Source organism: Pleurodeles waltl, chromosome 2_1 (assembly GCF_031143425.1).
Source record: "Pleurodeles waltl isolate 20211129_DDA chromosome 2_1, aPleWal1.hap1.20221129, whole genome shotgun sequence".
Taxonomy (NCBI): domain Eukaryota; kingdom Metazoa; phylum Chordata; class Amphibia; order Caudata; family Salamandridae; genus Pleurodeles; species Pleurodeles waltl.
In genome coordinates, this window is record NC_090438.1 from 126035170 (window position 1) to 126053110 (window position 17941).

The window sequence follows — 17941 nt, forward strand, 5'->3', positions numbered from 1 at the left end:
TATCCTCACAATCAAATAGGAACCGGGGCCCTCATTTTGAGTTCGCCACCCGCCAAACTCTTTAGGACGGAAAACCACCACTCCGGTTTTCCGGCCACTGGCCCTATTTTGAGTTTCCCGTTGGGCCAGCAGTAAACAGGCCACAACATTGCCGCCAGCTCGTAATCAAGCCGGCGGCAATGTTGCGGTGCGTCTTGTGTGATAAAACCCGTCACGCTTTTTTACTGCCTGCAATTCAGGCACTGAAAAGCGCAACAAGACTGTCCGTGGGGGCCCTTGCACTGCCCATGCAGCTTATCTCCACCAGCCTTTGCATGGCGTTGGATCCACCAGGCAAAAGCCGACAGAGAGGGGACTCGTAATCCTTAGGGCAGCACTGCTTGCAGCGCTGCCCTGACAGATTAAGACCACCGGTACTGCCAGGCTCTCGACCGGCGGCAACCTAGAGATCATGTCCTAGACATGTTATGAGCTACAACACTAGTACCACCATTGGCAGTAGTAGTAATAGTAATAAATCTTTATTTGATTTCAGATTAAACCATAAAAGATAAACAAAAACACAGAAGCATTAAAAACAGATCATAATAACACGAACAATAAAAAACAACCAGTAAAACTATAAAAAAGACATCCTGCACAATTATCTGGTGAATGTATAAAAGTAATTAAATAACCACTGAGAATGTATGTGAATGGTATTCAATTTGCTATAGTATTATATATTTAAAAAAAGAGAGTAAATACCTTACAAATAATTTTATAGAATATTTACCAGAGGTAAGGTTTTAGGTTGATATATGGATAGGATAATTGTACCCTTTTTTAAAGAATAATGTAACATACATTAAATTAATTAGAAACAATGTAATTATAAAAGGAGTATTTACCATTGGTGAGGTTATGGTTAGATATGGGATGCAAATAATAGGTTTTTTAGAAATTAACTGAAAGTAATTAATATATTAATGTACTTACATTTACTTTCATGTAATAAAATAATTATATATGCTTGGAATGCATAGGGCTAGTATTTGGGTTATGTATGCAAATTTACTGAATTTAAATAATTAAGGAAATAGCATTGCTGGAGTTAGAGATGGCATTAGGGCTAGGACAAAAATCCCATATCTAATTTAACATTATTATTGTATATATATATATACATTTAAAAAAAACAAAGGTTATAGGGATGTTATAGTTAGGAAGTAGAATTTAAAAAACTATAGAAATTCACTTAAAAAAACAAAGGTTACAAGGACGTTATAGTTAGGCTCTGAATTTACTTGTACAAAACCATAGAAATTAAGCAGTTACAGTTAGAGTTATTTCAGGTAACTATAATTTGCACCTTAATGGTAACTATAACTCACACCCTGCCATGCACTGTTTTTTCTTCTTTAATTTCACTGCTACTACTTCATTTACATTTTTTATAACGTTATAGAAGTTGTGCTGTAATACCTGAGGTATTTAGCAGTGCATGGAAAGGGCGTGAATTATAGTTACCTTAAGGCACGAGTTATGATTACTTGAAATAACCTAAAATGGTGAGCGCAACTCCCTGGTCAGGTTGCGCCAGCCAATCACAGCATTCCTGGCGGTGTCCGGATTGACGATTTTGCAACGATCACCGAAAAAACGTTGCGACGGATCCACGGCCCTCGATACACCAATGTATTTTCCCTATAATATCTCATAAACTACTCAGCGGATTTACACCAAGTAATGAGAAGCACAATCTGTGGAATAAACTCTAGCTTTCTGCCAAATTTGGTGTAATTCCGTTCAGTGGTTCAGGCTGTAGTCGTAGTCAAAACTCCTATGGGAATTAAAATGGGAAACACATGTTTTTTTGCCTCTCCCCCTTTTTTTCTTGGCCCCCACTTGATGAATCACCCCAAAACTTTCTATGCGCAACAAGAATCACCAGCACACTTTTTTGGAATATTTCATGAAAATTCATCAAGCGACGCTGAAGATATAGGCAAGTCAAAAAATGGCTTTTCTATGGAAACATGGTCCTAACTATACCTAATGGCAAATGCCAGTAGGTAATATTCTCTTTTTTTCTAGGAAAGTGGAGTATTATGAAGTGATGCTGGTTAGGTTTCACAATTAAATACTCTCACAATACCCCAGAGATGGTCCTTGGGTTTACAATAATAAATCCTTAGCTCAGTACTGTTAGAGTTGCATAGAGCAGACAAGCTTTACTAGAGGAACATGCATTAAGCATTTTAGAGTACCAACATGGACGATAAGTAATTGGCATGACTCGAAAAAAATCCTACACCAATTTATAAATATATAGAGCAGATTTGTATATTAATTAACACACCAAAATGAGATAAATCCAACACATGCAACCGCTTTATAGATTTTAGAGTGTGAAAAAGAATTCACTACTTTGCAGAGCTGTCAAACTTTACCATTGTCCCCCCTGGACAAAGCACCCACTTTGGGCGGCCAGTTCTGCGGGAAACTTAAGAAAAACAAGGAGGAGTGATCACTTCAGCTGGGACATACCCCTAAGGTGTCCAGAGCTGAAGTGATCCCCTCCCTGCACAGTCCTCCATCTTGGTTTCAAGGACAGGGACCAATAGGGATAGGAGTGTGCCCCCCTCCCCAAAGGGAGTGGACACAAGCAGGGTGTAGCCACCCCCAGGGACAGTAGCCATTGGCTACTGTCCCTGACCTTAACACAACCCTAAATCTTGTATTTAAGGGCTTCCCTGAATCTAACTCACCAGATTCCTGACGACCTCACAAGAAGAAGAAGGACTGCTTAGCTGAAACCCCAGCAGAGAAGGAAAGGAGATAACAACTGACTTGGCCCCAGCCCTACAGGCCTGATTCCTGCTTCAAAGAACCTGCAGAAGAAAGGCGACAAGTCTTGCAGGTCCAGCGACCTCTGAAAAACCTCCAGAGGGCTGCCTGCATCACAGAGGATCAAGAACTCCCGTGGACAGCAGCCCTGTCCAAAGCAGAAAAGAAGAAACCTCTTCTAAAGGACTCCCACCTCACTCAGGATGCTTGAGTCCTGACCCCTGTGCACCCGACGCCCTCGGCCCGTGTCCATGTGGTCCACCCAGCCAGAAAGGGTCCCCAGGCGATTGGGAACAAGAGCCCTCCCTGGGTTGACCCCTCCAACCCCCACAATGCTGCCTGCAGAGGGAATCCAGAGGACCCCCCTGACTGCGAGCTCAGGACGAAGATAGCCGATGCTTGAAGAACCACTGCACCCAGAGCCCCCAGGCCTTGGAGAACCTGACCCCCGGTGCAGCATCCACCAGCAGGCGGCCCTCTTCCCCATCCGACCAGTGGTGTGCCCGAGACACCCCCGGACCTTGCCGCGCCTGCAGCCTCTGAGTGACACTCGGGGTCCCCCCATAGACCTGCATTGGAAACCCGATGTCCTGTTTGCACCCTGCACCTGGCCGCCCTTGTGCTGCTGAGGGTGTGTATTTGGTGCCTACTTGTGGCTCCTCCAGTGCTCTTCTAATCCCCCCTGGTCTGCCCTCCGAGTCCCAGGTACTTACCTGTTGGCTGACCGGATTCTGAGTACCCCCTTTCTCCATAGGAGCCCACGTTACCTTGGCTCTCCTTTGACCTCTGGAGTCAGTGTGTTTCTTCTATTGCTTGTTTGTGTACAACAAATGCTTAACACTACCCTCTGATGAGCCTAACTGCTCGACCACACTACCACAAATAGAACATTAGTTTTATCTATTATTGCATCTGTCAAGCCTCTGGGAAACCTCTGGACTCTGTGCACACTCTGGCCCTCATTATGAACACGGCGGTTTTCACCGCTGTGTTCAGGCTGACGGTTTTTTTATCGACCACCAGCCCCCCTGCGACCCTGCCGGCCATATTATGAACAGTCTGCTGGGCCAGCGGGCAGAAACATTGTTTCTGCCTGCCGGCCCAGCAGTATGCCTGGCCGGGACATGTGCGCCGGGTGCAGTTGCACCCGTTGCGCAGATCAATGCCCTTAAATCGGGCAGTGACCTGCACGATGGGGCACTGCACAGGGGCCCCCTGCTCTGCCCATGCCAAGTGCAGGGGCCCCCAGGGGGGGCCCAGAGCACCCCTTCCGCCAGCATTTCCTGGAGGGCTGGGGGAATTGGGATCATTATCCGACAGGGCAGCAGCGCTGCCCTGTTGGATAATGATGCCGTCTACCGTCAGGCTGCCTGTCGGAGGCAGCCTGTCAGTGGAGGAGGGCCGCCTATGGCAGCCCTCCCTGGCTTCATTATGTGGCGGTCTGGCACCGCCGGAATGGCGGCCCAGACCGCCAAGAACATAATGAGGGCCATATCTCATATTGATCTGGTATATACAGAGCCAGCTTCCTACAACTATTCTTTGCGCTGAATGGGTGCTGCTGGTGATGGTTTTACTCTTGAGACAGTGCTGGAGAGGAAACAGCTGCAAACACTTAACAACAGGGCCACTGAAGAAGGTGGTGAAAGTTGCAGGGTTGTTCCCTCATGGTGCAGCATTGAACAAAGGGGTCAGTAGCCGGACTGGCCACCAACAAGCCTTTGCAGTGGCAAACACAGCGATTACTGATGTCGTCTTCCTGGAGTCCATGTGAAGGTGGTAGTGGGCTGAAACTCATAGGAGGTCAGGACTCTGTTTTCTAGAAGGCACCTGGCCATTCACTTTTGGGCAATCCCTCGGCTGGCCCGATGACCAGTACTTTCATGGTTCCGGGAGTGCACTTTTCATCTGCGGACTTCAGGGAGCTAGTAACTCCAGCCCAAGGGAGCTCTGATGATGCCTTTCGGTTGCTGAGGGTTCTACATCCTTTTGGAACCAGTCTCTGGTTCGGGATGAGTCGTAGTCTGTCGGGTACGCCCATGGCCCCCTCCTCCCCGAGCCTTAATAGACTCTGGGGACCCCATCCCCTAGGGCATTTTTCATAATAAAGGGGAGGGGGGCACATATCCCCTTCCCCCTGGAGATTTGATAGGCCCTGGAGATCCCACCCCCATGGCCCTTCGTGGAGTCAAGGTTAAAGGGGGCATGTGGCCCCTCTCACCGGGCTGCTTTGAGGCCCCCAGGGTCCCATCCCCCAGGACCCTCCACTGTAGTCAAGGTGGGGGAAATGAGATCCCCCTTCTCGGGATGCTTTTGGCCCCAGGGAACCATCCCCTGGGGCCTAGCACTGTAGTCAAGTGGGAAGGGGGCCACATGCCAAATTTGAAGCCGAGTCCCAAAATGGCTACCAACACCTCTTGTTTGAAGTGTTTTCAGGGACAGGCTGGCACATCTGCCATCTGCTCACATGCTAAGGTAGTATAACATCAAGGCCAAAATAAAAGTCAGTATATCAGATTCACATGCCTATATACCATGCAAGGGACATTCCCGGAAACAATAAACTAAATGTTGACCAGAGGCTGCAGTTCTGCTGACAAAAACAAATGCCCTCACAGTTATCACGTTTACTGACACCAAATAATGGAATAGTGGAAATAAAAAAGGTGCAGATTCTCTAACTGCTAATAGATGCCTGCACCAAACTTGCATAACCACAAGTGTTCATCAGGTGCCCAGGCATCAATCAGTCAATCAAGGATTTATAAAGCTCTGCAAATCACCTGTGATGGTCTCAAGGCATTAACAACAACTAACTGAAGCTACTCCTAGCTTGTCTTCTGGTACTCTAGTACTCCCTCCAATATCTGATCGCAAGGAAAGGCAGCTGCAAGAAGAGAATGTAAACTGTGCTTAAGAGCTCTCTGTAGTTTCCGCTCCATGCCCTTCTGCCACCACATCAAGACCAAATAGAGTTTGATTAAGATGCTGGGACAGTGCCAGGAGTCAGCTCTGTGATGTCATTGAGTCTCAAAGGACATATGATGTCACTTCTGCTACCGTTACCATTTTCTGGTGAATGGATGTTCCTTTGTGGAAGGCATGCACTCCCATGCTGTGAAAATGGTGTGTGTGTGTCCTAGTTCCAAAAATCGTATATCTTGGAACCTCCATAGCACAGAAGAAAGGTATGGGCATTGGGTTAGAATGTTCAACTATCTGTGCAAAAATATAGAAATCAGTGATGCTGATGTTATCAGTATTGTCGATCACATCATATGTGAGGTTACCAGTAATATCTTGAGGAATCATCCTGTTTTGCATGTATAGACTGTTATTTTTCAATCTTGGACACCTTGATTTTTTACTGTTGCTATGTGGTTTGACTGTCGGCTCAACTGCTTGAGGAACAGACTTCGAAGACTTTTTATATGTAGAATTGGTACCTATCAGTGCAGCCTTTACAAGAACGTCCCATGTTGCCACAGTTTGACGTTTACTGAAGGGCACTAAATACTCATCCCTGAAACACTGTAAGCTAGCAAGAGATAGGTAGGGAACATGGTTGCTACGGCATCAGGTGAGGACCTTTACCTTCCATTGAAAGCAACCTGGAAAGTGCTTTGTTCTCTGTCTTGTCAGTTCTATTCATGCTGGTGGCCACAAAGAGACCCTACGATCTATTTGCACAGCGTGGCTGCTGATAGAGGTCATCAATGAAAGACAGCATCCCCTTTATTTCAGGAGGTGGGATTAGGGAAAGGTTGTAGTGGTGGTGAATGCAAAAACAACAAGGTGGTGGATGGAATGGTTGAATTAATGTCAGCCACTGGCAATTGCTCAGTGCCTCTTCCCAGTCCATCGTTTTTTTGCCCACCATGCCACCTCGGTTTGGACCCAGCCATATGAAAACCAGTCTTCTCTCTGATACTCAAGGGAACAGTTCAGCCTGACCTGCCAGGCCATGTCCTTCCAGAACACAACCTAAGACTGGTTTCACTCTAGTTAGGGCTCTTCGGCCAGGTCTAGCTTGGTTTCAGTGACACAGTGAGCCCAGGACCCACGTCTGAACATACCTGACGCACTAAGGGCAATACATGCAGAAACAACAAGGTGATGGATGGAATGCTTGAATTAATCTCCACCACTGGCAATCACTCAGGGCCACATCCCCATTCATCGTTTTTTTGCCCACCAAGCCACTTCATGTTAGGACCCAGCCATAAGCAAATCAGTCTTCCCTGCTCCTCATGGGAACAGTCCATCTGGGGGCGTGGCCATGAATAAACTTTATGCCATGAATAAACTCTGCTCACTTAACAGGGCTTAGTTAGTGCCATATTGGATATTTTGTGGGCAAAGGCTTCTGAGAGTTATCAGAATGGGTATTTTCTGTGCAAGGCCTTTGCAAGTACTTCATCCAAAGGGCATTTTACAAAAACACAATTTCGTCATTAATAAAAGTGTAAATTTGAAATTGAACAGTGCCTTTCCTCTATAGTGTAGGTCCAAACTGTTTATCTGCCCCTGTCTCTAACCCTCAGAATCACCTGCCAGCATGAGTAGAGTAGGGAAGACTACTGCAAATATTTATCAAGTGGCCACTGAGTGTGAATATTTGCCTGAAGATTTCCAGGACCCTAAAACCATTTCTAACTGTTTCTGTAAATCTAACCACTGCATCAGAGTTTGACACAATAATGTTCCACCCAGTTTGGTGGAATGATGCAAATAGGACACACATACCAGGTCCAAGTAAATGGGACTGGCCAGTGCATGGGCAGCAGTCTGAGTAGTAGCTAATGGTGTGACTGTCCATCACTGAACCTGCAGCATTTCGCACTAGGCCTTTTGAGTCCTGAATCTCACACTGCATTACACTGGCAATGAGAAGTGCAATGTAGAACATCCCCCAAGCTGTCTAAAAAACTCTGGCAATGGCAAGCAGAAATGTGAGTGGAGGAAACCCCATTGGCCACTACAATCCCAGGTGAGCTACATGATCCACGTACCAAGTGGCTGGGGCTTTCTATAAATAATAACCTAAAGCCTTCCAGCCTTGCCCAGAAAGTTAGTCCAATAGCCAGCAGCACTAACGAATAGAAGCACTCCAGCCATCTGTTTGCTGGGTGTGACCAGATGCCTCAGCTGCGAGGGCCAGACTGGGAACCCAGAGCAGCCCTCAGGAATGTTGTCAGACCAGCACCCATAGGGTGCATAGTGAGCAAGTGCAGCGAGCGAGTCTGACCATTACAAGGGCGCTTGTTGGAGGCTTCCCCCCCCCAAAGAGAATGTGGGAAAAAATAGCAAAAGTGGTGCTTTCTACAACATAGTTTTCATTATATTCAATTGTATTAGTTTTTAAAGCATCATAAATTATGACCATATAGTGCACCAGGATATACAGTCTTTTTGGGGAACTTCAATGATTCCCTTACTCTCACGCTTCAACGGTGCCTCTCATCTCTTCATAGCCCCTCTCTCATATGCACCTCTCTTACCCGTGTAGGGTGTCGAAGCACTTTACATAACACACACATACAGAGACAATGAATCGTACATGTGTACATCAGTGTATAGAAAATGTTACATAATACAAAGGGGACTACAAGGTGTAGGATTCACATGTCATCCATACTGGTAGGAATTTTTTAAGAGTGCTTGGTCTGGGAAGCATAACCTCAGGATTCAAAACGTAACACAGTGGTTAGGGTTGACTTTACTAATAAGAATTTGTTTCTATCCCAACAAACCCTTAATAGCAAAATCGGGACAATGAAAGACTGGGAAAGAACATAACTTTCTAACCTGTAAAATGCAGTTTGTATGCAGCTCTTTGGTGGCAGTTCATAGCTCACTGTGCTAGATTATGATTAGGGTTTTGTGCTATTTATTTGTTTTAACATTTCCATCTGTATTTATCCATATTTAGTTTGTGCCCATCTTATTAGTATTCATTCATAGATATTGTGGTTTGTGAATAAGTGGAGTCAGAAATAGCACATTTCCACATGTATTTAACTGATAGACATGCACTCATACTTTGATGCCTGTCACAGTTTAGCAAATTCAACAGCCAAATAAAGCGAAACAATACACCTACAGGTAAATATTAGCAATTTACTGCAAATATATTTTAACATATGCCTGTATTTAAAGATATCTTCATTTTTTTTTAACTCCCCAGGCTATCTGCTCATATGTTGTCTTGGAATTCACAACAGACAGTATGGAAAGTGACTCATTACGTGCACAGTTTTTAAATGTTTTTCTGCTTTTAAGAATAAATACAGGCAGAAAACACTTTGTTTCCCATCTGAATTTATCTGAAAAAATCAGTAAAAACTGACAGCCATAATTATGACTGTAACTTATAAATTGCACATTAACAAAATTACCTCTGTGACAAAAGCAGCAACCCACGGGCTATGCTTATTAAATACTGTTCTCTGATCTGCATAGTACGTGTTCTTTGCAGCAGGCATATAAACCTTCTGCGCAACCTGAGATGAGTCAAAACTGCCACTTGACTAATCTCTCTCCAGAAGGTACATTAATCACCAGAGTTATCTTGGCATTTTTATTGCTGCCTGAAAGCTGTTGGGTATACAAGGAACTCCGCAGTGTTTTTAAAACTGCTGCACTGCTACAACACCGGGCCCTCGGTAAGAGAAGCAGCCCCCCACCCTTCCAGACTCCCGGGGAAACCCCTGATGCCCGGTACGGCCACTGTAGCCTTGACATCCGCGCCCCAGCACGTGTTGCTGTGAGCGTGATGATCAGGAGAGCCACGAGCCAGCGGAGGATGAGAAAGATGGGGGAGTAATCTCATTCACAGAACACGAGCAAAACAAAACAAGCATTTGCAATGCAACGGGTCTTACGTTTGCTCATGTTAAGAGCTGATAGCGTTGTAAACTCCTAACCCAACTTTTCACCTATCGGCAAAAGTGCATTTATGTACGTAACCTGAAAAAGTGCAATTAACTATGTAAAGCGCTCGACTTCTACCAAGCGAAATCGTGCTAGTAAATTAGAGAAAAAGTAATCCACGACCTGGACAGAACACAGCGAGCCTCGCATGTTTTCTGTACTTGGTCGATGCGCTCGAGGAGGGCTAGCCACCGAAAAGCCATGACGTATGCATGACTTCGACTAATGAAAACAAGCAGATTTTATTAGGCAGGTCCACGAACCAATGAAAAATACTGACGTGACGGCGACAGGGCTCCAAGCCCTTTTCTAAACACTAAAGCGTCTCGCTGTGATACGCATGCGCGAGCGCATGCAACGCATGCTCGACCCTAAAAACAGTGACACCAACCTGATATATATTATTTCAAGGACATCAAGTAAGAGCACTTATTTTGACATTGTAGCGTCTATAAACATCATACGCTCACAACAATTAAAAAAACACTACGCTACAACTACAACTAGGAATACTAGAACATACATATGTTATGTGATGCGATGTTACATTACCTTATGTTATGTTATGTTATGTTATATGTATTTGTATCGCACACAGCTCGCCCAGGAGGGTATCCTGGCAATGAAGCAGGAGCTGTTTGGGCAGAGCCTATGTTGGCACTAGGTGAAAAGCCAGGTCTTCAGTGCCTTGTGGAATTCAAGAACTGAAGAGGGAGATGTGATGTGCAGAGGCATATATACAAATGGCAGCAAAAATGTATTCCCCTTATCTTATGGTTCAGAAACAATGGTGTCACAATTTCTTCAACATGCTGACATGAAGTGACACTGATCAGCTGCCAGATGGGAGAGACCCTCAGAACTCATAGCATTTGCACACCAGGTCTGCTCAACAGGCGTTGATGAAATATTACATTATTTTCAACTCATCTTCAAAGGACTAGGGTGTCTGATGGTCAAACCAGTGTATCTATTCATAAGATCTATCCATCCATCCTACAGCACTTACACTGTGCAAGATGCTGTTTCATCTCTACCCAAGAACTCAAGAAACTCCACGATGTAGATGCAATAGAAAAAAGGGACCCCATGTTGGTCATGGACAAGCCAAAAGACCCAAGGGTGGTACGCATCTGTGTTTATGAGGCTCCCAAAGAAAGTGAACTGCCACATCACCCCACAAAAATAAATAACAACTTCTATGACTTAAAGGAGGCACAGTGGTATTGAAAACTGAACTTGAACACAGGACATGACATCATCAGCTTCATTAGGACGAGATCAGCTGCTACATAGCAACATTATCCACTCACATCAACTTCCACAGATACAAACACTTGAACTTTGGCATCTCTTTGGCCACAGACATTTTTCAAAACATAAGAGAAGCCCTCTCCGGGTTAGTGGGTGTTCTGATTGACAGTGATGATATCATTATTCATGCCAAGACAATCATCGAACACCACCAAAACCTATAATACAACCTGCCGCCAATATGAGACTGCGGGCTAACACTACACCGCCAAAAGTGTGCTGTGCTTACAAAGGAAATTAACTTATATGGATACTTTTCTCCAAAAATGGGGTTACCGTAGATCCTCAAAAAGCAGCAGACGTCAGAGAAGCTAAGACTCTTCGGACTGTGTCAGAAGTGATGAGTTTTCTGGGAATGGTTACATACCGTGGGACATTGATCCCCCAACTTAGCAACCCTCACAGAACATCTCCGACAACTAACCAAGAAAAAAAAAACCATGGCAGTGGACAATGGATCATGAATAAACATTCCTTGTGAAAATCAAGGAAGACCTGTTTACTGAAATGGCCGTACAGTACTTCAACCTGAAATTCACAACAGAATTGGTAGTTGATATTAACTTGTAGGGTTGGGGCGGTGATCCAGCAGAAGCAGCAAGCAGACATCTGGGCTCCAGGAGCATTCATGAGTAGGGTTGGGAAATGCCAGCATTAGGGATGCCTATCACATTCTGCAGGGACAGAGGTATCATTTTGTGTTATGCCACTGATCTGCATGATGGGGGGGCTTTACATTGCCGGCACCTGGTCTTGACACGGCATGACTCCTATAGATTTGACTCAACCGCAGATTTCACTCACCTGACATCATTCGTCTTCCCAGGTATTCTACAGCTCAGTATTGTTGAACGGCTTTGTCCTAAAGAAGGCCATCGGCAATCAGGGTTATGAATCCCACTGGACAAGATGTTATAGCATGACTCAGTGTAGCACAACACTTTTATGGTCTCTTCTTTCTGGTGAAAACATAAAGATGGCAGGACTGATCAGCTGCCAGATACAGTCAAAACTCATAGTATTTGGACACTAGGGCCCGTATTTATACTCCGTTTGCGCCGAATTAGCGTTGTTTTTTTCGACGCAAATTCGGCGCAAAACTAACACCATATTTATACTTTGGCGTTAGACGCGTCTAGCGCCAAAGTATGGGCAAATAGCGTCATTTTTTTGCGTGAACGCCTTCCTTGCGTTAATGAGATGAAAGGAAGGCGTTCCCGTCTAAAAAAATGACGGCGACGCAAATGCGTCGTATTTATACTCCCGGGCAAAAATCACGCCCGGGAGTGGGCGGGGCAAAAAACCCCGCATTTGCGCCACTTTTTAACGCCTGGGTCAGGGTAGGCGTTAAGGGGGCTGTGGGCTCAAAATGAGCCCACAGGTGCCCTCCCATGCCCCCAGGGACCCCCCCTGCCACCCTTGCCCACCCCAGGAGGACACCCAAGGATGGAGGGACCCATCCCAGGGACATTCAGGTAAGTTCAGGTAAGTATAATTTTTTATTTTTTGTAATTTTTTTTGGTGGCATAGGGGGGCCTTATTTGTGCCCCCCTACATGCCACTATGCCCAATGACCATGCCCAGGGGACATAAGTCCCCTGGGCATGGCCATTGGGCAAGGGGGCATGACTCCTGTCTTTACTAAGACAGGAGTCATTTAAATGGCATCTGGGCGTCGAAAAAATGGCGCAAATCGGGTTGAGGCGATTTTTTTGCCTCAACCTGACTAGCCCCATTTTAAGACGCCCTAACGCCATTTTCCCCCTACGCCGGCGCTGCCTGGTCTACGTGGTTTTTTTCCATGCACACCAGGCAGCGCCGGTCTGCTAGCGCCGGCTAACGCCATTCCATAAATACGGCGCCCGCATGGCGCTTCAGAATGGTGTTAGACGGCGCTAAATTTTTTGACGCTAAACTGCGTTAGCGCAGTTTAGCGTCAAAAAGTATAAATATGGGCCTAGGTCTGCCTAACAGGCGTTGATGAAATATTACATTATTTTCAACTCATCTTCAAAGGACTAGGGTGTCTGATGGTGTACCCTATTTCTCTTCTCTGTTTAACTCAAGTCCGCCTAGTTGTATAGACAACATGGACATAACAAGCATTTGCAATGCAATGGGTCTTGTGTTTGTTTGAGTTAGAGCTGTTAGCGTTGTAAATTCCGAACTGGACTTTTCTTGCCACATAAATTAAAAATGAAAAGTAAAACAGTTGACCTAAGCAAACCAATTCAGAGCGCCTCTGCTGCCATGAGTGTAAGCGCAAAGGAGAGACACAAAAGGAAAAAGACGTTTGTTCACAGGCAAACGTGCAATTATCCATGTAACAGGGTTGATGGCCAAGGTGGTAACAAAACTACTGAGAGGAGGGACAAACGTAAAACATTTACCAATGATAACAAAGGATTTTTGAAGTGCAAGCCCATGAATGAATGACAGTGATGTGCGTGCGGTGGGTGTGATTAAAAGCCCACAGATAGATTACAACACTCTCAACCTAAAAAAGAGTAGTCCAACATCCCAGGCACACCTGCTGTGGCACTAAAACGTACTAATTTTGAGACTGCTTTGCACATGTGATCAAGCAAAATGGCATCACTCACTGCAAGACAGTCAGTAGATGAAGTGGGCTGCTCCATTGCCATATGGTGGGGTAGGTAGAAACAAAATTTAAGTAACACTTGAATAGACTAATGGATGATAGATTTGTTGCTGTTTGGGATGCTATGTCTACTGTGCAGGCTCTGTCCTATAATAAAGTTGGCTGTTTATCATGTAGGCTATAAAATAAAAGGTAGTACTTTAGGACCGCAGAGGGCAGCAAAAAGATAGGGTGTCAGAGTGGACTGGATCCATATATAGGTCCTCTGTTTTGAGACTGTTTGCTGCAGATTTTGCTAGAACGTGCTGATATCTATCTGATCAGGGTCTCCTGGCTCCTGTCGTCAGTGGCGTAGCCAGTGTGCCCTAGGCCCTCCAGCATGGACGAAAATGTGCCCCATGGCCGCTCTTTGAGCTGTGAAATACAGCAGTAATCAAGGTTCAGTAAGCTCCTCGGTGTCTGGCCCGGTGCCACTGCACCTGCTTCACCTGTGGAAGTCAGGCCACTATGTGTCGCCTACAGATTTCTTTGCTCCCTGCCTAGACTCAACTTTGTCGCAAGCTCTTCATTGGCAGTGACTTTGCTGTCATTATATTCATAATAAACTGCTCCTTATCACAACTTTTAACAAAGTAGAAGCCCGGTGGGAAGGGTTCAACCAGTACAAACAAGCATTTGCAATGCAACGGGTCTCGCATTTTGACGCTGCGAAATAAAGAGAAAAAGTAGTCCAGAACCCATACAGAAAACATGGAGCCTCGTATGTTTCCAGTAGTTGGCCGGTGCGCTCGAGGAGGGCTAAACACTGGAAAAGGCATAACCTTTGCATGCCTTCAAGTAATGAAAGCAAGCCGATTTTAAAAGGCAAGCCCACAAGCCAATGAAGTGACTGACATAACATGGGGGTGGTTAGAAGCCCAAAGAGAGATTACAGCAGGGGACGGAGCGCTTTGCGCTCGCCCCTAAAAATCCTCACATTTGATGGGTGGCACATCCAGGGTGACTTGCCATCTTCTGATGATGAATTTCTATGATGGCACTTCACTGTTTATAGTGCAAGGTCTGCGCTCCCCTTTCCAAAACCTTAATTCAAACACAAACTATGACTGTCCACCATAGTAAGGATATGTTTGTTGCTTTAATATTTATAGTAAACTACGTCAGCAAAGTCGGAGCAAGGTTCATAAAGGTATTGAAATAATCCGTTTCATTTACTGTTATGTAATACAGAACACGGAGTTTAGGCAGCAAACCTTTAATTATCAATCTGTTCACGATCAGGCAGACAGAGTTCTGTTGAAGCAATCTAAGACAATATTGCCATCTACTGGTCAGTTGTTTTACTTCCAAATAGGTAATTCTTGCCTGTTAGCTACAAACTCTTTATTTCCCTCCTTTCATCCTCTTTCCTTCCTTCATTTCCCGTACCTACGTTCTTTCCTTATTTCTGATTATCTTTTTAATCTTTCTTTATTTTGTTAGTTCTTTCCCTCTTTCATGTTTGCTCCTTTCACATTTAGGCCCAGATTTACACAAAAGTGGAGCAGCGCAGTGATGTAACAAAATTTACAGCGCTGCACCACCTTTGAAACACAGGGATGCGCCATATTTACTAAAATACGTCGAACCTCTGTGTTTCCCCCTATGCAGGTGCTAAATTTAACTGCCAACGCAAACTCAGGCATCCTTGCACTATAGTGCAAGGGTGTCTGCATTGAGGGGAGTAATTTTTTTATGTGCAGGAAGGTGACCTTTCCTGCACATAAACAATCTACAATGGCGATTTAGCACTTCAATGGTCTGAATTTAAGAAAAGTGCACCCCTTACCGCCACCATGTGTGCGTCGCATTTAATTTACAGCGCACCATGACGCATGGTAGGGGAAATAGTGTCAACATTTTGGATGCTATTGATGTACTGTGCAGGATTAGCGCCAAAATTTGGGTGTTAATCCTGCAGAGTACATAGGGGCCCATTGAAAACAATGGTATACCCCCTTTTAAAGCCTGCTGTGTGCAGGCGTTAAAAATAGCCGCTAAAAATGGCACAGAGGAATCTCCTAGATGCCACTGCACCATCTTTTAAGTCCCCCTAACAGGGGAAACGCCCCCTGTGCATACATTATGCCTCACTCAGGCATAATGTGGTGCAAGGGGTTACAGAGTGGCGCATTGCATGCATTGTGCCACTTTGTAAATATGGTGCAGCGAATTTGGCCTTGTTGGGGCACATTAGCGTAATAAAAAATGATGCTAATGTGGCTCATGGAGGCGCAAGGCCCTCTTAAATTGTGGCCTATGCCTGCTGAAGGGATATCTTCCTGCAGATAAACAATCATTCGTGGCGGTTTTGCTCTCTCTATGCAGCACACAAAGAAAAAAGCAAAAATGAGACAGCATCAAAAGCAACAGGTGTTGCGGTGGAGCGCCCACAGCAACACCCATTGCAAGCCCCTCTGACGCAGATAACTGCGTCGGGGGCATATTTACAATGTGGCTTTCTACTCCTTGTAAATATGGTGCATTGAATAGTGCCACCTGAGCGTCACACAAAAAATGTGATGCTTAAGTGGCGCTAGGGCCTTGTAAATCTGGCCCTTAGTCTTTCAATTGTCTTTCCTCTCGCACTAGGCTTTCTTCTTTCCTTTTCTGTGTGTTACCTCATTCCATACCTTTGTGTGTTATCTTCATTCTTCCTTTGGCCTCTGTGGCATTAGCATGGAGTGCAAACATCCTTGCAACCTCACCTCCTCAGCATCACAGACATTTTCTGGCTATTCTAAGTTATGTTGCCATGGGCACATCCGAGCCTCTGATACGAGTTTGCAACAGTGTGGCTCCTACCATTGCAGACACAGTCTTGTTAACGTTGGTCCAGTTATGTGGTTGGTTTAATAAATAGGTCAACCTACTAATTATGGAAAGCCACAGACATTTCATAACTGTGTGTTGAACTATAATGTGACTTCTATCAACCCACAATATTGTTGATGCACACTGTACTTTGTGTATAGCCGCATGGAATGGAAGGATATGCCTAAGTGTCTCTTCTGTTTCTCTGCAGGGAAGAATTGGTATTCAGAGACTTGAAGATGTTGCTTAAAACAGCAGTGAGACGGATCACCCAGGTGCGGCAAATGACAACAGTAAGAACTTCGGACTCTGAGAGTGGCTGAGCATCCGGCGCACACTGCCTCCAATCCCAGGATTACAGCGAGTCAGAATTAGTTAAGAAGGACACCTATGGGAGGTTGTCCTTAATGAGATTTACGCATTACAGCCGATAAAGTCAAACAGGATCATGTCAATGCACTGTTCTTTTTACATCCCAAGGGAGGTCTGAACCTTAGGCAAGGCTGTCCATTCGCAGTGGGGTTCCTGTTGTACTTGAAGGTCGGGATGTGAGATGCATGAGTCTGAAAGATCAGTTTCTTCTTTTTCAGGATGAAGACACAAACATAAAATGTGTTATTTGTATGCATATTTACATTCACAAATCTCGAGCTAGAGATGTGATTGTTGTGCAAGCAAACCAGTTCTGCTGAACCCTAGGATAAAATATATATTGCTATTACCATTCTATTCATTAATGCATTTGTCTCCCTTTATTAGATGCAGAAAATGGAATGAGTTAATTTTTCATGATTTCATATCTTTATTGTGTGTATTTTATATATATATATATATATATATATATATATATATATTAAACACTTCTCTCCCGTAGATAAGGGAAAAAGGCAGCACTCCACGGACATAACAAGTTTAAATCATGTTTATTCGCCTACAGGGACGCATTTCGGCGTTGCCGCCTATCTCGACCTCTGGATCGCCATTTTGGCTCAGTTTATATACACCAATCACAATGTGCTCAATTACCATATTTCGTGAAAGAACTGTTTTAGTTACGAAAACCCGCTACATATGTCATGCAAATAACAGTTAAATACTCAATCTTTATCATACTGATATGCATTTGTTTTTCAAGTGTCAATTCTTAAATATTTATAACTTAATATCTTTGACCCAACGCAATGTACTATCCTTTACCAATTGTCGATAATGGCACCTCACATTACTCAATTTACAGTCATTTCAAAATTTGACAGGGTTATGCCTCATTAAATATAGTTAATATTAGTTCATTATTCATCTATAAGAGGCCATCACATTTTATTATTGTATATGTATATATATTAAGAGAAAACATGTATTGTCCTCAACCATTGAATATATTGGTCTGCTATTGATACAACATTTTTC

The 17941-nt window shown here is 44.5% G+C and overlaps 1 protein-coding gene across 1 annotated transcript in view; it reads left to right on the forward strand.

Annotated features, from left to right (window-relative positions):
• GUCY2F (guanylate cyclase 2F, retinal) overlaps positions 1 to 17291 on the forward strand; it is a 428460-nt gene extending 411169 nt beyond the window's left edge. The window contains exon 20 of the mRNA XM_069211537.1: positions 16743 to 17291. The gene's annotated coding sequence lies outside the window, so the exon portion shown is untranslated. The remainder of the gene's footprint in view (positions 1 to 16742) is intronic.
• Positions 17292 to 17941: the final 650 nt, after the last annotated feature.